This window comes from Clytia hemisphaerica, unplaced genomic scaffold (genome assembly GCF_902728285.1).
Source record: "Clytia hemisphaerica strain Z4C2 unplaced genomic scaffold, Clytia hemisphaerica genome assembly, whole genome shotgun sequence".
Classification (NCBI taxonomy): domain Eukaryota; kingdom Metazoa; phylum Cnidaria; class Hydrozoa; order Leptothecata; family Clytiidae; genus Clytia; species Clytia hemisphaerica.
The window spans coordinates 35,197-57,668 of NW_027103979.1; the positions used below are offsets into that span (position 1 = coordinate 35,197).

Sequence of the window (22,472 nt, forward strand, 5' to 3'; positions counted from 1 at the left end):
GGCCCCCAAAACGTAGGTGTAGTTACAATCAAATTATTAAGCCCAGTGGCAATAGTGGGAGAAACTATGAACACATTTTTATTTTCCCTTAAATTTACGACCCGATGCTCGATGAATGTAAAATTTACGATTTTTATAGAATATTTCAAGATTTTCGATGATGCAAGTCCAAACTGAAAATTTAGAAATTTTCAAAATAACAATTTTGATTTAACGACTTCTTAATTAAGTTTCTGCAAACCAATTTCTTTTGAAAATGGTTCCATTCATGTATGGAATATGTTGTGAAAATTTTAGAAAAACAGCTGAACTGGAACTGAAAATACTAAGCTTTTGAAAGTTATTTTTTTCCTATACTTTGCAAAAATATGACAGAATTAGCCTTTTTTTGCTGATTCAGCGAAAATCTTAATATATGATATTAATTTTTTGTTATAAACTATCAAGTCAAGCTGGGAGGAACGGAATTCCAAGATTTTTGCTGTTACTCATATTTAGAATTTTCGGTTTTATCAATGTTGATTTTAGGGCCCCAAAATACTGGTTGGCCTTTAAGATACTTTTAAGATATCTTTTACTCATCTTCTAAAGTCACAGATGTATCTGCATTTTCTGAAATGCATTAGGTGTCGAAAGTTTCTTATATCCCATTTTCATTATCCAAGGAGCTAGAGTGAGTTATGCAATTTGTATCTAATTTTGGTGTTTTAATATTTCAAAACCATCAAAAACATACTCATTTTTAAGTATAACCATCATTGCATCAAAATAAACAAAAATCGTCTAATTCTGATAAATCTACAGGTCAGAATCCTCATTTTAATGACGACCTACGTTTTGAGGTCCGTCTCCGTTTCGGGGGCCATAATATGGCGTGTTATGACAAAAGGAAGTAACTGTAAATTTTTGAATTTGAGAAAATTGATTAAACACGTTTTTTTTTGGTATTGAAAAGAAAAGGCTTTCTGAGACATCACAGTAAGTTAATCTTGTTACTAATAGAAGGTATTAAACATATAAAAGGGTTGTGGCAAGCAGAATACCACATGACATTATATACTGCATAATCAAACTTTTACAATCTTAAAGACTTTTTTTATTAGACAAATTTAATAATATATTTTTAAGAGTTTCTGCAAAAAAAAAATTTCTATTAAGGTTGGTTTGATTTTCGGTAGCGATAAGAGGGGCCCCCCAGCGGTTTGCGTGAATGCGTGAATGGGCTTTTTTGGTTGCGTGAATGCGTGAAAATTGAAAAAAAATTGCGTGAATGCGTGAATTAAAAAAACTTGCGTGAACGTGAAAATCCATTTTCTATTGCGTGAATGCGTGAATCTGCCCTGTTTTTTACGTGAACTCGGGGAATTCCCTTTTCACCCAGTTTGCAGAACGTGGCACGTTTGTTCGAGATTTTGAGTGCATATTAGTACATATTTTTTCTTTTATAAGCATAACGTTTATAAGCATATGCAGGCTCAGTTTTTGGTCACTAAACAATGGCTCTATTGTTTGAGAACAATAGAATGCTAAGCATAATGCGAGCCTGATGTAGGGGCAGACACTTGCTTGTAAAAAAAAAAACACGTATAGTTTAGTCAGGCCTCACACCACAAATTTTTAATTCAAAGAAATATTTAATACCCATGATGCAGACTTTCGAGAACCTCATTTCTTGGCAAAATCAGTCTGAAATGGAGTCGTATTTAAGCACATCAGAGTGTGAAAATAGAAATTTTCCCCTGTCGGCGCAAACCATGGTTGCGCCTCCCTTAGTCACTATGTTTGCGGCCCTCCACGTAGGAATCAAGACGCGAGCCCTGATTAAAACTATTCTTTTTAGAATTTTTGTTTGCTCGCTTCGCTCGCAACAAATGTTCATCCTTTTACCTCATTTTGCTAACTATCAAGCGATCGTACTCGCCTCTTACGAATTTAGACTACATTCTTTTTCAATGGTGTTAAAGATAGCATTTTTAGCCAACCGCGAGGTGACAGAAATGCAAAAAATTTCCTCTCTGCGCAAACCATGGTTGCGCCTCCTTACCCCTTAGCTAAGCATTATGGTGTCACCCTGGAGTTTGTTTGACCTATTTTGATAATGATTAAGATATTTTTGTACAAATTCGCCTGCGGCGCATATCTTTTCATTTACTATCGCGTTACCTTAACTGGAGAAGTTTCACCTTTTCTAAACGACAGTGACATGAATAAAATATTTTGCGTGATGGCATGTGATTAAAGTTAAAAACTTACGTAGCGCTTTAAGCTAATGTGCTTATAGTCAGGTGTACAGGAAAAAATCACTACTGAGTTAAGTTTTTCTCAAGTGCATGACCAGATCCGGTCGAAAAATCTCGAGTGTAGCAGCCTTGCCATTTTGGTTCCGCTGGGGCGCCTCGTATACGAGGGCATTCTACCATTTATAGTAGATTGCAATGTCTAACGTCTGCCCCACTCTCGACTACTTAACAAAAACAAACGACTTCTCTGATAATTCAGACTCTGCAAACTGGCTTTTCACCCAAATGTGTAGAAATGTTTGACAATTTCCCCGATGTTTCCGAAAATTTCCCCGATTTCCCAAAAAATCGGGTTTGCGTGAATTTCGAGAAAAACTTGCGTGAATGCGTGAATTGCAAAAAAATTTTGCGTGAATGCGTGAATTTAGGGTCCGCTGGGGGGGGGCCTCATAAGAGTAAAAAGGTATTTTTAACAAAGAATTCTCGTGCCTATGGAATAAAATAGGTTGAACCAACGATGTAAAAATAATAGATAACCAACTTGCCTTGATTCACAAAAAACATCCGTGTTATGGTTGTAAAAATATTAATGACATTTTGCATCGTAAAAAAGTGCTTCATTTGCAACCTTCTATTGGACAGAATCGATCACGTGATGTATATTTTTCCAAAATTTGGGTTAGAAAAAGTGTATTTTCCTATAGGCAGCCTCGCAGAAGGAATTTTTTAATTAGATATTATTGTTCTATAAACATTCATCTGTTTATTTTGTATCAGGCAACCTTCATGCACTTTTCATTCGTGAGATATCGCACTTCAAATCACACATATATTTTTCAGATAACATTATTTTATGAGCGTTTATCTATCCAGATGAAGATTAAGTGGTATCAGGCCGATCCGTAGTCAATTTGTCTAAAGATTGGTACCAAAATTTGAAGTAAATAACAATTCAAATTTTCTATCAATTCAGTGGATGTCAAAAAGTGTGTCAAAATCTAGCTAAAAGCATAACACGCACTGCACACAGAGCTATTTAAAGGAGTGCTCATTTCAATAGGAAAACAATGGTTGTTCTCTTGGGAGAAGTGCCTTCTAGAGGTAGTTGGTTATCTATTATTTTTACATCGTTGGTTGAACAAATCGTTAGAAAAAGTTGAAAAATGAGGTTACACAAAAAAAAATTTATATATAATAATAAAAGATTTTCAAAACAAATTGGTCATAAACAACGTAATGAATAAAATAGCTTAATTACGGCTAGAGAGAAAAATAGTTCTATACAATAAATAATTAGGTAGTAAAATATAAAAAAGGGGTATTTACACGTTAAAATACTAATAAAAGTTTTGACAAAGAAAAAGTGTTAAGTTGAAACGAAAATGCTAAAAAATACAATTATTCCTATCCTATCAAGGGGTCAATGAAAAACATTGGGTAATACTAGAATACGCAACCATCCACAATCAGCCACAGCCAGCCACAATCAGCCACAATCAGCCACATCAATCAATAAACTTTGAAGCCATTTTACTTTTTCATAGAATGAAACAGGGATGTGAGACTAATGAGTCTTCATTTATAGCTTGATATTTAGCGAAATTCCGTCATGTATCAATAAACTTGAAGTCATTTTACTCTTTAATCACATGAAACAGGGATGTAAGACTAATGAACCTTCATTTAAATATCAAGCTATAAACGAAGGTTCATTAGTAAAGCAGTTAAAGCAGTGACAACTGGTGCTGATGCTTAATACCCTGACGATCAATCGATCCATAAGAATTAAAGCTATAAAATCACAGTTAAGACGTGAAAGTTACTTGGACTTTTCACAAAATTTCAGATCAAACTCAAAAGTTAACTGGGTCGCTTCAGCAAATTTCAGCTCTGGAAACATGGCTCGCACCCCCCCCCCTTCCGCCTGAGCGGGGGGGAGCTACACCTAAAATTTGCCAAAGTGCTTGGAGTTTTGATATTTAGAAAGTAGATATCCTAACTTAAAATTTGAGCCATCACTTTTTAAATTTGACCAACTTGTTCTCTGCTTATAAGCTTTTAAAGTCAAAATTCACTTTACGGAAAGTGTAACACGTAAAAAAGGGGTATCAAATTTGGTATTTTTAGACGTTTTTGATATACAGTTTTTGAAAAAAATCTATGAAAGCGCCAATTTTTATAAAAACTAGTCTCGTTTTAAACAAAAATTACTGTCAAAGGTGTTTTTATTAATTATTAATGTCATAAAACTCGTTAAATAAGTCAATTTGTAAGTGATTTTCTAATTGATTGCATGAATTTAATACCTCTTTTTTACGTGTTTTTTACACTTTTCGAAAAGTGAATTTTGACTTTAAAAGCTCATTAAGTAGAGAACAAGTTGGTGAAATTTAAAAAGTGATGGCTCAAATTTTAAGTTAGGATATCTTCTTTCTAAATATCTAAAACTCCAAGCACTTTGGGACATTTATTCGGCCTCGAGACGTCGGGAAACGTCTGAACTTTTTCGTGGGTCACCCGGTATATGCTTATAAAAAAAAAAAATATGCTCATATTGTGCGCCGTATCTTATTTACCTTGTAAGAACTTACTACCAAAAGGCATGTCACCGTCTATCAAGATTTATTGATTTGATTCTTATAAAGCAAATACTTATAAAAAAAATAAATATGCTCATATTGTGCGCAATCTCTTGTTTACTTTGTAAGAACTAATTACCGAAAGGTATATCACCGTCTATCGAGAGTTATTGATTTGATTTTTATAAAGTAAATACTTATAATAAAAAAAATATGCTCATATTGTGCGCAATCTCTTGTTTACTTTGTAAGAACTAATTACCGAAAGGTATATTCCCGTATATCAAGAGTTATTGATTTGATTCTTATAAAGTATATGCTTATAAGAAAAATAAATATGCTTATATTGTGCGCCATCCCTTGTTTACTTTGTAAGAACTAATTACCGAAAAGTATGTCACCGTCTATCAACAGTTATTGATTTGATTCTTATAAAGTATATGATTATAAGAAAAACGATTATGCTCATGTTGTGCGCCATCCCTTGTTTAACTTTGTAAGAACTAATTACCGAAAGGTATATTCCCGTATATCAAGAGTTATTGATTTGATTCTGTATATGCTTAAAGTATATGCTTATAATAAAAATAAATATGCTCATATTGTGCGCCATCTTTTGTTTACTTTGTAAGAATTAATTACCGAAAGGTATATTCCCGTATATCAAGAGTTATTGATTTGATTCTTATAAAGTATATGCTTATAAGAAAAATAAATATGCTCATATTGTGCACCATCCCTTGTTTACTTTGTAAGAACTAAATACCGAAAGGTACATCACCGTCTATCAAGAGTTATTGATTTGATTCTTATAAAGTATATGCTTATAAGAAAAAATTATGCCCATATTGTGCGTCCCTTGTTTACTTTGTAAAAACTAATTACTGAAAGGTATATTCCCGTATATCAAGAGTTATTGATTTGATTCTTATAAAGTATATGCTTATAAGAAAAATAAATATGCTCATATTGTGCGTCATCTCCTGTTTACTTTGTGAGAACTAATTACCGAAAGGTATATCACCATCTATCAAGAGCTATTGATTTGATTCTTATAAAGTACACGCTTATAAGAAAAATAAATATGCTCATATTGTGCGCCATCCCTTGTTTACTTTGTAAGAACTAATTACCGAAAAGTATGTCACCGTCTATCAAGAGTTATTGATTTGATTCGTATAAAGTATATGCTTATAAGAAAAATAAATATGCTCATATTGTGTGCCATCCCTTGTTTACTTTGTAAGAACTAAATACCGAAAGGTATATCACCGTCTATCAAGAGTTATTGATTTGATTCTTATAAAGTATATGCTTATAAGAAAAATGAATATGCTCATATTGTGCGCCATCTCTTGTTTACTTTGTAATATCTAATTGCCGAAAGGTATATCACCGTCTATCAAGAGTTATTGATTTGAATCTTATAAAGTATATGCTTATAAGAAAATAAAGAAAAAATCAAAACTGTGCAGCTAAAGACACAAAAATATATGACGTAATCCAAAGAAAACCCGCGAAAAATTGTCCGTGGTTATAAGAGCGTGTAATTTGTAAATTAAATTTAGTGAGTTCGTCCACCGTATCAAGTACTTTCGTTTTCTAATTTTTTTTCCGCACCGCCGCGAAAGACTATCGTAATACTTTCGCTAGGCGAAATTAACAAGGCACTTATACGGTGCACGGTGGAGTCTCCAGAATTCGAACCCAGGGAATGCAAATTTATTCGAGTTAAGGTAACTTTGAGTAATGGAGTTAAGTTTTAAAAGGTTTTGTTAACTGAAGGAACCATAAAACTTATTCGAGTTAAGGAGACATTCGAATAAATTTCGGGGGGAAAATTGGGTAAATTTCAGCCAAAAAACGGCTAAAAAATTGGGTTCCAATTGTTTTAACGGTCACTATTTGTGTTCTGAATGATTGTTTAACGGTCATGCTCACGTAGATATCAATTATATATGTGTTAAATGCATAACCAGGTAGGTCCATAAAAGTATCGCTTGTTTTATCTAACTTTACATCCCTGTCTCATCGACCCGATGAACATTATGAATTATGAGGAAATGAATACTGTTGACACTCTGTACTTCGACTTAAGGGAGCGTATCGAATAGTAGAGCATCGTTTACGAGACTTTCTTGTTGATGGTGACTTTCAATGTTATCGAATCATGATCATTCTTAAAACACAAAAAAAATAAGTATATTCGAAATTTTTACAAACTTTGAATGTTGTTTTTGTAATAAAAAAAACGTGTGATGAATTATTTTCATGCAGGCTTTACAAGAATTGAATCGAGCTACTATTACATTGGTGAACAACATTCGAATTTCACTGAAGCCAGAAAACATTGCCAACACCTTGGGGGTGATTTGGCAACCATTAACCATGTCGAAGAGAATATCTACTTAGCCAATGCTATGAAGTAAGTATTATTGAAAATTTGTAATACAGTTTTTAGCTTCCGTGATAACTGCAAAGAATGAACATGATACTTGAAAGTAGACATTGAGAATATAGCTTAGTGAGCCCTATCAATTTGAGCAATCTTATACTCTGATAAAGCATATTAAATTCATTATAATTAGTTTTTTATAGTTAGTGTGTTGCTCTTTCGAAGAATTTAACTTAATAACTTTAACTTGATGTATATTTCAACCATTTGAAATAGAAGATAGATTCCCTCACATGGTCATAAAAGTGAAGTTAAGTAATCGGTAAAATTACGACGACGAACGAAAATTTAACAGGCTAATGGTTTTAATCTCGTTTTTTAACAACAGATCTTTAGGTCATCCTAAATTCTTAAAAGCTCTCATTGGGCTTAATGACATACAGAAAGAAGGTGAATTCAAGTGGGTCAACGGAGAAGAAAAGAATTTCGTCAAATGGTGCCGAAATGAGCCAAACAACAGTTTTAAGAGAGAACATTGCGTCGAGCTGGTCCGTGATTGCTGGAATGATGTACCTTGTGGATATCAACAGAAATTCATTTGTGAAGTCAACTCAGTATAGCCGTAATTTTTGTCAACATTATTTCTTGGAACTTAGTTATTGAATTGACTCAAAAAGAAAAGAGGTTAACTTTACGCATATCTAAGGATTTCTTGGCACTCATTTTTCTAATTACGAACCCTCTTAACTTCAAATGTCATCAACTTTCTACAAATATTTTTTTAGAACATTTTAAGGCTTTGCAGGCTCTAGCACATGCGATTGGGTACCCTGAGTATCAGAAGTTAAGTTTTCAAAGAATATATTAACCTCTGAAGACCAATAATATAAATTTTACCGCGCATGTGTCAATCTAATCACTGTAAAAAAAATCAAAGATGAAGAGCAAATATTTTCACATAGAGCAAATATTACCAATGTCTAGCAGACTGTATCAGTATGCAGTTTACTATTTACGAATTCCCCAGAAACCTCCAAGTGTAATTAAAATGAGTTTCTTTCAGAAGAAATCTTTTACACGATCCCCAAATGTATAACAGTAATTACTAAACTTTTAATTATGGAAATGTCACTTTAATTGATCAAAATAATAGACAGACTTTATGTTATGATTCTCTATCACTGACTCTTTTTACAAAGCATTGATGACTTTTTTAAGTTGTGTTTCAACGACGGGAATAAAAATATCAACTTTGAACTTCATCCAAGATCTTGAATGGTCGTCATGGTTACTTTTGTCTTCGTTGATTGCGCGCTGAATAGAATCTCGATTCGTCGGCACAGCGTCAATATATGATTTTGACCTGTGCTATTCACGGTAGCGATTGGCCTATTCAAGAAAAATTGTACCCTGTTTGTTGAGCAGGTCTCTTTTAGAAAAGGTGACCCCTTTGTTTTTTGTCCTCGTTTTACTGACCACCCTGGATTTTTACACTCGAAAAACCAGACCCCCTGGAATTTTTCCAGTCTACCTTAGACGTCATACCTCAAAATAGGGAGAGGGTATAGCTTATTTGTGGAATAGACCATTTCCTTAAATTAGACACATATATATTCTTTATTGACTCCTTTGAAGCCAAGCTTTACCGTCTCAATAGGGAGGAAAGCCTCAATACTGCATGAGAGGAGCTAAAGAATAAGAACAAATAAGAATTTCTGTTCAACTACAATCCGTGCCATAATATATTTGCACTTTTGGCTAATTTACCATTTTTCGAAAATTGAAGTTCGAGCGAGAATGTCAATTTCAGGCCCTCAACTTGATTTCATCGATTATTTCGATCTGGGAGGGATTTATTGGTTTCTAGGTTTTCAAGCCCTACTGGACCATTTTTGAACTTTTGGATCCTCAGATCCTAAGGTCCTAAGTTTTAAGTCTAGCGTTAAAACTCAGAGTTAAAACTCTACCCTTCGAACCTACTTTAGAGCACTTACAAATCGATTGTGGTTTCAAAACACCCCGGTGAATTTCCCTTTTGTGCCAAGTATTTTGTCCTTGATTGTATATTCACTCAGGAGATTTGGGTATATTATAACAAAAAACTCAAAATAAGAACACTTTAATAACAGACTTAGGTTTAAAACCCGAAAAGTTTTGAACATCCGAAGGCTCCAAAAATATTTTACGTTTTTATAAAAAAAACATATAAAGCGTGTGAAAAGATGTGATAAGCATTTCCATTTTACGGCTGATTCGTTATTTGAAACTTCGTAGGCGTGATGATATTACAACTTTCAAAAAAATTCGTCTGCTTTCACTTTCTAAGAGAGCCTTTAATGAATGATTCACTGTAATGATAAAAACAGGACTAAATCTAAGTTAAGGGCTCTGACCATATAGTGAACTTTTGATTTTTGCCATGTAGAAAATACAGTTTTCTGCCTGATGTAACCAACAAAACTATGGCACTTTATACATTTTCTGTTCTAAGGCCAACTATTCCTGAATCTGAATAAAGTCTAAAAATCATAATGAAAAAATTTGATGAAGAAGAAAATGAAGACTTTTGCGAAGAAGAGTATTTCAACTTTGAGGACCTTATTTTCGGCGAAGAAAAAGCATTTTGAAATTTTTTTTGTGTCAGATCTTTAACCAAACTAAAAAGAGACTTTCGGAAAAAAAATTTAAAAGCTTCTTTGTCTCGAAATCTTGAAAATAGTGCTTTTTGACAAATTTTTCATCACAATTTTCCGGAGAAAAACAGTCATAATTTTTGATACATTAAGTTAGAAAATTTTTCTGAAAAATTTCAAAAAGTTCAATTCTTTGCGGACAATTTAAAAAAAGTTTGAAACAAAAAGGTTAATTACCCATTAAAACTTTTTGATGAAGAGGATAATATAACATTTTATTAACGTCTTTTTAAAGTTCATAACGTCTTTTTTGTAACTAAATTCTTAATTACTCTTGACAGGATAAATTACCAAACAACTTGTAAAGGCAGTTTTTTGTTAAAAGTGTCAAGGAACCCAAAACAAAAGTTTTATCTTCAAATCACTTAACAAATTTTCTGACTATGATCAGAGCCCTTAATAGATCTCATCGGAGTTTTTGATTTTTCTAAAAAGGCGATGCATTGTGGGACATTGTTTCGGGAGTATTACAATAGAAATCTCTTAGGAATTCCTCGAGGGAATTCTATTGTAATACTCCCAAAACAATCCCACAATGCATCGCTTTTTTAGAAAAATCAAAAACTCCGATACTCCGCTCAGTTCGAAGTTGATTGCGGATGAGTACTTGTTTCCCTCATCAAGTTTCTATTATGACCTTCACAGATCCTTCACTAACTATCACATCTTTTCCTTACTTATTTTGTATGAAATTTAAGGATCAAACGAAACTTCTTCCATACCCTGTTTAGAGTGCCTCGGTGTTCTCTTTTTTTAATGTGGCGCTTCTTAGTAATTGGTGGTTATCTTTTAAAACCCTTTAACTGCCGATGTCGGCATATGCCGACATGAACATTTTCGATTTCTTTGCCAATGTCGGGATTTGCCGACATGGGCACTTTCCATTTCTTTGCCGCAAAATTTAACACGTCTACAAAGATTTTGTATTAGATGGTTTGAAATGAAAAAAGATGACAGTTAAAAGCTTTTCTTTGTTGAAAAATAACCATTCAACAATGTTCAACTCAAAATTATAGTCCTTGGCTGATACTTTATATATCATTCAGAAAATGAAGTCAAAATCGCCACCTTTTGCCCATGTCGGTATATGCCGACATCTGGCAAATAGGTCGAACCTTCTTTTTTTCCCGTGGCAAATAGGTCGAACCTTAAAAAATACGAACGGCAGTTAAATGGTTAAGTTTAGAGTGTTAGAGGGTGGTGCTAAATAGGGGCACGGGGAGGTGTACTTAGGCAAGTGAAGGGTACTGGTATGTGCCGCCCTTTATAAGTGTCTTTTTTGGAACCTGGCAGTCCCTGTAAGGGTTAGAAAAATCAGAAAATCTAACTTCAGTCTCACTAAGGGTCGGAAGAATAGGAAAATTTCATCTTTTTGCCCCAGAAAGATCAAAACTTGGTCAAATTAGTATAAGGGTATTACAATAAGGGCCAATAAGGGTAGTAAAATTCATAAAATTTTCCCTTTTTTTCCTCCTTTTTAGCCCGCCTTAGTCTTTGGTCCCGCTTAGGGTCCAAAGTCGGGCGGCACACCCCTTCAGCTCGCAACCCTAGTAACCCCCCCCCCCCGGAATAGAGGAATATGCATGTTTTTGACTTGCATAGGGACCTTTGACTTGAAAGGAACTACAGTACCTTCGGTTGGGACAAATTTCCCCCCAAAACTTATCGAGTGGTTAGCCAAAATATAATTTTGTGCCTATACAGGGTGTCCCTAATTAAAGTATCGAGTCGAAACACAACTATGAGTAGAAAGTTTTATGTGCGTGTTCACAAAATTGTATTTTAAGCTCTCCCTCTTTTTTCTTTGTCATTACGATTAATTTATACGTTGTAACTACCTTTTGTAATAAGCCTGTGTGATGGAGAACGTTCTTATATTTTAGCGATAACACACACAAACTTTTCTACTCAATCGCATGTTCAAACTCGATACTTTAATTAGGGACACCCTGTACTTTACTCAATCTTCAGCCTTCCCAAGCGATATGAAAATTGAAAATCAGAGTAATCAACATTACGTAATAAAGTAATAAATATCGTGAATTCTTTTCTGGCTGCGTTATTTAGATCAGCCTGGCATTTGTAATTGCTTGCAGTATTCTTTTGAATTCTATTGTTCCGCGCAATTGTTCGGTTTGTCAAATGCCTAATGATGCCAGCGTGTTGGCATTTCGTTGGCAGTTGAAATGCCATTTTAAGCAAAGGAATCCCCTTTTCTGGTATTTCAAATCAAACAAAGGAACCAAAACAAAGAGAAAAAATGACATTTTTGATTTTTTAAAGTAAGTATTTGCACGTTTTTTATTCAGTTCTTTCTATAGATTGTAAAATTTGCAAGATTTGCCATAGCCTAGCCCTACGGCAAAATGTTTCACAGTCTTAATGACTGCAGTTTTTGAGAAATTCCATGCTTTTCATTGTTTGATCTGTCAAAGTTGAACTTGAAAGAATCACCTTTTCAGTAATGACTCTAAAAAGACGATTCCTTAAATGCCATGACAGAAAATACAATGGAAAAGCTATTAAAATCAAATCCCTCATGAGCAAATGCCAAATTACAAATGCAATGCCAGCTGGTCTAAACGCAGCCTCTGGCTGCGTTTAGATCAGCCTGGCATTTGTAATTGCTTGCAGTATTCTTTTGAATTCTATTGTTCCGCGTAATTGTTCGGTTTGTCAAACGCCTAATGATGACAGCGTGTTGGCATTTCGTTGGCATTTGAAATGCCATTTTGAGCAAAGGAATCCCCTTTTCTGGCATTTCAAATCAAACAAAGGAGCCAAAATAAAGAGAAAAAATGATATTTTTGATTTTTTAAAGTATTTGCACGTTTTTTATTCAGTTCTTTCTATAGATTGTAAAATTTGCAAGATTTGCCATAGCCTAGCCCTACGGCAAAAAGTTTCAGTCTTAATGACTGCAGTTTTTGAGAAATTCCATGCTTTTCATTGTTTGATCTGTCAAAGTTGAACTTGAAAGAATCACCTTTTCAGTAATGACTCTAAAAAGACGATTCCTTAAATGCCATGACAGAAAATACAATGGAAAAGCTATTAAAATCGACTCACTCATGAGCAAATGCCAAATTACAAATGCCAGTTGGTCTAAACGCAGCCTCTGTTGCTTTTTAATTGTTTGAGGGTTTCCTCGAATTGTGAACATTTAATTTTCCGACAATTTACAAAACGTTTCTTGTAGGTTGATGTACAAAAATGACATGAATCTTATTATGAGATTTAACGACTTCTTGATATCGTATTGTTTACTGTATTGTTAATAAGTTTCCCAAATCGATAACTTTTTCATTAATTTCTTCTCTAGAAGCAAAAACCTATAATAAAAAAGTTAATATTTCAATTGATTGTTCTGATACTGTTATGTTGTTTGAACAGCTTGCACTTTCTGATCAACGTTTACTGGTTTTATACTGAGAAATTGAGATTAATATAGCGGTTTGTGTAATTTACGATGCGCGATCCAACGATTCACGATGCACGATGCACGATCCATGCATGATTTATGTTGATTTATGTTAATTATTTTAATTATGCACAAATAAGTTTTCATAATGCTAGCTACAAACATCATATAACAATAACGAAAAAAAATTTAAAAAATAATTTATCATAATCAGAATGATTAAAATAACTTATATCTTCTGTGTAGAAAAACCAAAAATTGATAGCGAGGGTTTGTTTTTAAAATGAAAGAAAAAGCTTTGACGTCATAGAAAAGTTTTGGCGCGAAAAATTTGTTAAAAGAAAACTCATTTTTGTACGTTTATTATTTTTTTAAGAACAGTGAATAAGGTAAATAAGGAATCATTGGCTACATTACTTTTGGCATGTTCTTATAAAAGCCTTTTACCAACAGAATGGCAACTGGTGTTTTTATCTATTTGATTTTTTCTCTGTTTGATGATCAAGTTAATTCATTTTATTTGATCTTTCTCAAAAAAAGGTGAGTTTATACACGCGCTAAACGTCTTCCCCTACACTTTAGCACAACATTGTAAATTTTTGTTTATAACCCTGTCTCAATCCAATGCATTTGGTTGGTTTAATCGGAGAAACGTTTTTTTTAAAGAAAGAAAGCAAAAAGGTTACAAGATATTCAATTCAAAGCATGGGCATGTTTTGATTTGATTTGATTGTTGAGGTTAAAATTTATACACGCATACTTTACATTGATTCTCCAGGAATACAAAAGAAGGAATTAAAATATGTGATTACTAAAACCTATAAATGCATAATTAGAATAATTAACATAATATATGCATGGATCGTGCATCGCGCATCGTGAATCGTTGGATCGTGCATCGTAAATTACACAAACCGTTAATATAGTTTTCTTAAAGTGTAGAATATGATTTATTGTTTATTGTTGACAACATTTTTGTATCAAAGTTATGGCATTTTTACTATCGGGATCGTCTGCTAAAGATGAAAAAGTTGCTAGTGGCCCCAACTTAACCTGATAACAGATGTTCATAATTTTCTTACGCGCACGGTAAACCTCTAAAGGCGCTTGAAAATTATACATCTGAGGAAAATAGTCCTCCCGCGGAAAATTCTACAACAAGAATCTTGTTGTGCGCTGGAAAAATAAAAACCGATACGGCGCCCTATTCATAAACACAATCGCGCAACTTTGTTGTCATTCCCAGACCTTTTAGACGAACGCGGTCCTTACGATTTCGATATTGCATATTCGTCAGATTGTTTGTTTTCACACATCCCTTTAGAGCTTCAGCGTGGTGTGCAGAAAACATTCACAATCTGATCTCAGGTTACCCCAACTCAAATGACAGAAAGAAAACATATACAAATCGGTTTCTGAAACAAAAAATGTTTCAAAAAATTCATCAACAGTGTAATTACGTAACGTTGACCTAATTTGTTTTGTTGAGATTTCTCTGAGGGGGGGGGGCACTTGAAACAAAGTTTAGCAATTGAAGTGCAACTTGTTTATGTTTAATTTTGCTGAAATTTTTTCAATGGCCCAGACCTTAGCCTGGATATCTAGGTTGCAAACCTTTTTTTATTTTTGATGTTTCTGGCTTACTGCCTGGTCTTCTTAAAGCGATTTGCATTCCAATATCAGAAGACAAAGTATGCATACTTTATCAATTCAATTATTGCACAAGGCTCAAAATTCACTCTAACCCTGGGTTTGCAAGCTTCTTGGTAAACTAAACTGTAACTAAATAGCAAATAAAACATCAAATTAAGAAAATAATTCACAGCTTGTGGATATCCAGGCTAGGTAAATTTGGGATTTACTCTTATTATAGTATTGAAATTTCGGTTATTTCACCGTGAAGTCAGGTAACTTATGCATCAGAGGGGGAAAACTTGCATAGCCCTCAAAGTCCTTAAATGAATGACCTGGCTGGTATACGAGTGAAGGTAGAGAGTCTATCACCATATTTCCCTAACACCCTGACTGGTCGTGCTTGGAATTCAAGCACAGTCCATTGCGGTGCAAGTCTGTGATCGAAACCTTCACACTACCAACCGGCAGATGGTGAGTGAATGTATACCGAGTTCATCGTTCTACAGCTGTAATTTGAGCTTTACTAAGCTCATTTGACGTCAATCGATACTTCGATTATCAGCCGGATTGAGAGAGAGTGATATACGAGTGAAGTTCGAGTCATCAAAATACAAAGTTAAATCAAAACAAATCTGATTTAATTGTAAAACGTACATCTCCTAATTATAAAGTGATGTCATGCATAATTATGTTTAATAAATTTGAGATTACACGTTCAGCAGCCATCGAGCAACATCTGAATTCCTGCCATCTTGAAATTTACGATCTCGCATGATTTTTTATTAACCAACCACGCTGTTTTATTTAACCGATTCTGTCGGCAAGTAACTCACCAAAAAAACTCGCGCGATAGATACGAAATTCTAAAATGGTAGAGTAGCTTCAAGCGGAGCTGCGCAGTTCTTGTACTTTTGCATTTGTTTTAAAGACCTTTAAAATTTTGCTGCTTTGGTTGGTCAGACATTTGATGGCTATGCAAGTTGCCTTCCACTGATACAAGTTACCCGACTTTACGGTACTTGTTCTCGTTACTAAAATTAGTTTTATGTTGTTCATAGGAAGGGTGACATGTTAAGGTCAAATGAATTGTAATTTCCCCAGGGTTACTTAGAAAAGGTGGCTCCTTTGGTATCGGTTCTCTAGAATAGTAAAAGTTTCTTTTTACGCATCGTAACCTGTCTAAAGGTTACAAAAAAGTAACCCGCTATTTGAAAGGCTTTTAAGTTTGAAAATTGGATGGATGTGGACCAAACTTTGAGGAAAATTAACTAAGATTTAGTGGAAAAATGTCCAAAATCTTTATCCTACTGTAAGTGTCGATTTACGATTATTAGCTCGAAAGAAATCCACACTGATAGTTTGAAAGGATTTCTGAAAGACTCATTGAAGTTTATCTATTGAAAAACCCTCTAGTGGTTTCTGTAAAAACCAAGAAGGTCTCAGAAAAGACTTTTGATGGCCTTTCTAATATAGGATTTTTTTGTTGTTTATTTAAACTTAAAATGGTTTTTTCCAAGACTCCTTTCTTTCAAAGTAAAATCCATAAGAGTCTTTTGATACCAAAAATATGTATACTTCAAATCTCATTTCATATAAAACTTCAAACAGTCTTTTGAGCCAAATAACTTTGTTTAAACTGTGCTGCGTTTTGAGAAAAGAGATTTTTGACGGTGAGGTGAAAAATTCACAACTATGCAGCAACCCTGTGGTATGTGGTTTTGATGAAGAACGATGAATTGGCATGCTTGTTGGGTTACATGATCACGTATGATGCAAAAAATACAAACTTTAGTAAGTAATTTTAATTTGTTATTTAAAATAGGTTAAATTCTGCAGTATAATAGAATTCTTAAACTATTCATAATTTCAGTAAATGAACATTATCTTTACTAATAATTGATTAGTTTTCTCCTTTTGATTGAAAGTAAAAATTCATCAGCTTTAAGATGAGAAACAGAAAGACAGTAGGATTCAATAGGCTCAATAGTGTTGTTGCTTGTAAACTTTGTAACACTGTTACCGCCTTTAGTTCAGACATGCCGCGAGCGAATTCCGCCGATGGTGGGTAATTATGAAATTATTAATTTAATTGTTACTCTAAGTGAGAAAGAAATTGAGAGCTCAAAATCTAACTTTAATCATCTTTCTTAACATCAGTTTATTTGAAATGGTCATAGCTGATGGTTTTGTTGGGATGTGTTTTTTGAAGAGTGATGGATAAAAGATTTAATTGTTGTTATGGTACGTGTGAGTACGATAATGCACGTATACACCCCTGTCTCACCCAGCTGGCATACAACGTTGTTTCAACGTTTATCTAATGTTATATGGACGTTGTGAATGTTAGAAAAACGTTGAAACAACGTTGTGTGCCAGCTGGGCAGTGTCCAAGTGAAGTTTTGAAATCCACTAAGGTGGCTATGAAAATATTTTGTCGGAAACTTTATTTTAACCGGGGAAGAGAAAAAAATTCATTTTAAAGCATTGGCGTGTCTGGTTTTCCCGGAATCCCTTAGAATGTACTCTTCGATTTTGACCGGGCTGCCCTAATTAATGCAATTTTTGGCTGGGTTACATTAGAACAAGTAAATTCCCAGTTTTAACCGTGGTCGTGGTAGGAGAATTTCAATAAATTTTTACCTGGATCATTATATCAACGGAGCTTGAAATTATGCTATTTTCGTCAATTTTGTTCACCGGTTTTTCCACCGGACGGATCTCACCGGGTCCCTGATACAGGAGTGTTTGTATAATAAACAGTATCTGGGGGCTTCGAATACTGTTATTCATGATATGCATCAATTTAACATTATTTCAAACCAATACTATATACTACGCACCAAAAATTAATACCAAATCATATAAAAGAGAAATTTCATGTGAGCAATACAAAAATATCTGTCCCAATCAGTCCACGCAGAATTTTCTTCCGCGTAAATACAATATTTATGTATGTACTGCATTTAATTAAAATTTTAACACGTAACTTTGAAAGCTCTAAAAAAGAGGAGGTGCCTTTTTTATTAAATAATTTTTCGCAAATCACCGAGACATTTCATGTATTATATACAATTTCCTCAGATTGATATCTTTGTAGAGTGGTAATTATATGCTCATTAACTAATAAGCTTAGTTTTTATCTTGCAAACTGTCTCTGTCTTGTGAAAAATATGGCGACTTTGGAAACCGGTGCTGTCATGGCGTAGTTGAGTTTGACAGATTTGGACTTTTGGTTGAATTAAACGGCTCTGTCGTTGATGTTTTCCTATTGGCTTACAGAAGCTTGCAATTCTGAAATTGTGGAATGTTGGCTTTTTGGGATTTTAGCGTCTCTTATTATGTACTTTGATTTTCGTTTTTGTCAATTTTTATCCCTGTCTTGGTGTTTTAGAGATACATAAAGGTTGTAGTAAACACTTGAAGTGTAATTTAGTTTGGTAAACCCCTGTCTCACAGCCCGATGGAAATTTTTTCCTCAGTGGAGATAAAAACTCATATTGAAATCCCTATATTGTTCCAAGGTTAAATTGTTCAAAGGTTAAAAAATCAAGTGGGGATGGTTTTGAAGTCCCAATTTTGAACATTGAATGAATTTCGAATGGGGATGAAATAAAAGTCAATTTCCAAGTGGGGCTGAAATTCTAGGGTATTTTCTCACCGGGGACGATATTTTTGCCAAATTTTCCAGTGGGGCTGGGTTCCCAGCGGGTCTGTGACATGGGTGTTTTGATCATGTGCTGGTTAAAATGTCCTTTTTATTTGCAGGTAATTTTACTCCTTTCTTCGAATCAAAAACGGAGAGCTTTTTACACGACCGAGGGACCCAATTTTTTCCCTGGAATTATGAGAAAGAAAGCTCGAAAAAAAGGGTTCAATTTATAGAGAGTTTAATTATGCAATAATTATGCTGTAAATAGCTGATCTGTCATAACTAGGAAATAGTATGTTTAAAAAGTGGAAGGTAGAGCGTTTGGTTAGCTTTCTCTCCTGGCATCACATTTTAAAACCTCCATTCGGGAAGCTTCAAAAGTGAAAAAAGGTTTTTGTCGCTTTGTTACTCCTCGAGGCGAGTTTCTGCCCAACGGCTCTGCTTGAGAAATAGTAAAAAAACATCTTTCTTTTTTCTATATTCAATATTTAATATATTTAATAATATTATTTAATGATGTATAATAATAATATTTAATTTATATAAAATGGCACCATTTTGAAAATTTTAGGGCCATGATATACTGACTATTTAAGGAGGTGCCACCATGGTTGGCGCCGACGGTCGAAAGTTTTAGCCCCTCTTTTTTTACTTTGAAGAAATGTTGTCGGGCCAAAGTTGTCCACCCTAGCTTCTCTATCTATTTTGCACCTGCCGGTTAAGGATTTTCACCAGGATAAAAAAGCCGGCAATATTATTATATCGATGTAACTTTTTAAAAGACCGAAATTTTAGACACGTGTCTTTATGGACGAAAACAACATTTTTTATAGTACTTTATTTTTCAATCAAAACAGTTGCCGAGAGACAGGAACGGTATTATTGTCTTTTTATTTTCGTGAGAGAAAGCCTATTTTTATAGCAATGCTTTACTTTGTATAAAAACGAGCTGGCTCAATATCTGCAAGCAAGCATACAGTCATTTCATTTTATGGTTTTAGCTGGTGTTAACTGGAGTGTGAGTGTGGTGAAATTTTTTAAGTCTTTCCTGGTAGAGATATCAGAGTTTAATGTACTTTACTTCAATGACTTTTAAGTTCAGGGAATTTTTTCCCCTGTAAATGATTCGTGAACTATTTTACCATCGGATCGGAGACCTTATCACGAGTCTTTGATACAAATGTTTGGAGGTAGGTGTTTTAGCTACACGTTTTTTTAATAAGAACACAAGGATAGCCAAAATATTAAGAACAAGTTAAGAACGTTCGATTTAAAGCTTTTCGGACCCTAAAACATCTATTTTTTAGGAAAATGGACAAAAATACTCGAAATAGTGAAAATAAGAACATGTTAAGAATATCTAAAGGCCTAAAAAATGTGGATGTTCTTATAAAAAAACGTGTACTCATCCTTCCTGGGTCACGCCGGTATTTTGATTTGAAACTGGCTCTGCCGTTAAGTTTGATACAAATACAAGCTTTTTTCCTTCTTTTACGGGGCTGTATCCGTAAGCAAGGCAGAGTCTAGGTCTTTAAGCAATCAGTTTCGTGCTCTATATGGCGTCACTTTCGTTTAAGCCGACACATCATTTTTTCAACGTCCATCTAAAAATCCCCTCAGTGGTTTCATTATGGCATGATTGGCGTTTTTTCAAGTTCGTAATTTCATAATTTAAGATTTTAAAGTGCGTGATTAAGTGATCGGAGGAACCAACTTGATCAACGTGATCGTGATAGAAAGGAAATTCGTGATAACTAGACTGTCACGCAAGTCAGGCTGGAACGGTATTACGCGGGAAAAGTGAGCGCAGGAGTTAGGTAAGTCTAGGAAGAAACTTTGTCGGCGGCAAGGGCTGAAAGTTAATCAGCAGCCTCTCACCAAAGGTGACTCGGGGCCTCATCTAAGGTTCATAACGATGGATGTCGAAACAACTTTATGTGCCAGATGGGCGATTAAAGTAGGTAGCACTACAGGGTCGGATACAGGAGGTAGGCTATCTTATTCATGGAGAGTAATTAGTTTCCATATAAGGTAATACGATAATAAAGTGCGCTCTCCTCCATTGGTTATAGCCTCCCTCTGTATCCGAGCCTGGTGGCACATCATATTTTGATCGCATTTCCATAAAGAAATGTAAATGATCCAGTTATAGTTTATTTTACAGTACAGTGTGTTTTTGTAATAATAAAATGACACAAAAAAAAACAGTTGATATATTTGATCTCTAAGTGCAAGTAAAAAACTGTCATGTTTGATTATAACCAATAATAATTCATATATATCAAGCAATGCTAATAATTCACGTTTTATTTTATAAGAACATCCAAAATTTTTGAAGCCTCCGGATGTTCTTAACTTTTTGAGCTTTAAGCCTAAAAATTTTCTTAACATTTGTTCTTATTTTGACCATTTTGTGAGTATTTCTTTGACCATTTCTTAAGAAATAGGGTGCTTTTGAGCCTACAAAGCCTTAAAATGTTCTTAACTTGTTCTTAACATTTTGGCCATCGAAGTCTTATGTTCTTATATAGTTTGTTCTTTTGAAAAAATGTGTTAGATTAGAAAGTTCGAACTATGATATACTCCTGCTATTTCCATTATACTGCATATACTAAAGAGTGACAAAACTAGCTTTTGTACCAATGTATATCGTATTATACAAGAAAATCTAAAGTTTTTGATAATACAAAAATGACATGGAAATACACTATACAGCATTGCGTTGGCTACTATATACTTATCTATTATCATCATTTTGATCTTTTAATAGTAAAGTTTCGCGACTTTTTTTTCTTGATAATTCGCTTACGTTATGTGTTTGAGTAATCATAGCTTGTAATTTTTGTTGGTTGCATGTATGGCTTATGAATACTGGTTGTGTTTTTTTGACGTAGTGATAGTCATCAATGCTCCGTTGAACTTGACTTTTTCGGGCAAGTCTGGATCCGTTTCGGACTGTCCCAGCTAGCACACAACGTTGTTTTAACGTTCATAACATTAGATAAACGTTGAAACAACATTGTGTCCCACCTGTCCCAGGCACACGAAGTTGCTTCAACGGTTATTTAAATGTCCACAAGGTCCATGCAACGTTCAATGAACGTCGAAAAAACATTGTCAGCTGTGTTGGTATACCTTTGATTCTAGTTAGAGATCTTTTTTTAAACACCCCCTTCTCACAAACCCACTGGGAACCCTTCCCACTGGAAAAATTTGTAAAAATATCGTCCCCAGTGGAAAATTATACTCTAATTTTTGTCCCGGTGAAAATAACCAGATAAGCAAACCCTTACTGCAAAATATTGTGCTATTTTTTCCATCCCCACTGATTTTTTTGGCTAGAAAACAATGGAATTCAAGTCCCCAGCCATAAAAACATGGGAAGTTTTGGTCCGTTATTTTTACCCCCACTGGCTGATAAAAATCCCACCGGGTCTGTGAGAAGGGGGTGTTTTTCTGGAGGCATCATCAAACAAGTTTTATCCATAGGATCCTATCAGGAAGAAAAGTGCTCGATACCCAGTATCCCAGGTAGCCCATAACGTTTGTTTTAACGTCCATCTAACGTTACGCAAACGTTAGTGTCGTCATATGGACGTTGATATAACGTTCTGTGACAGCTGGTATAGCAGTAAATTTTCATATATTACGAATGTAATGTTCGTTTTTAGGCTTCTTCTCATCCTCTAGCGAAAAAAGTTTGTTATAGATAGGAAGGAAGTATAATACATAATATATAGGAAGTATACCTATAGAGGTCTGTGGTTCAGACTATGTTCGTTTTTAATTAATGAGGTGAAGTATGTGAGATCAAAGGATAAAACAGTTAAAACAGTCCGCCAGATTTTAGTTGTTTTTGC

General features: G+C 34.3%; 1 long non-coding RNA gene across 1 annotated transcript; it reads left to right on the top strand.

Moving 5' to 3' along the window:
• The first annotated feature begins 7,101 nt into the window (after window positions 1-7,101).
• LOC136811002 (uncharacterized) lies at window positions 7,102-7,914 on the top strand. Its single transcript, XR_010847186.1, has 2 exons — window positions 7,102-7,244; window positions 7,603-7,914. It is a non-coding gene; the product is annotated as an uncharacterized lncRNA (long non-coding RNA).
• The last annotated feature ends 14,558 nt before the right edge of the window (window positions 7,915-22,472 follow it).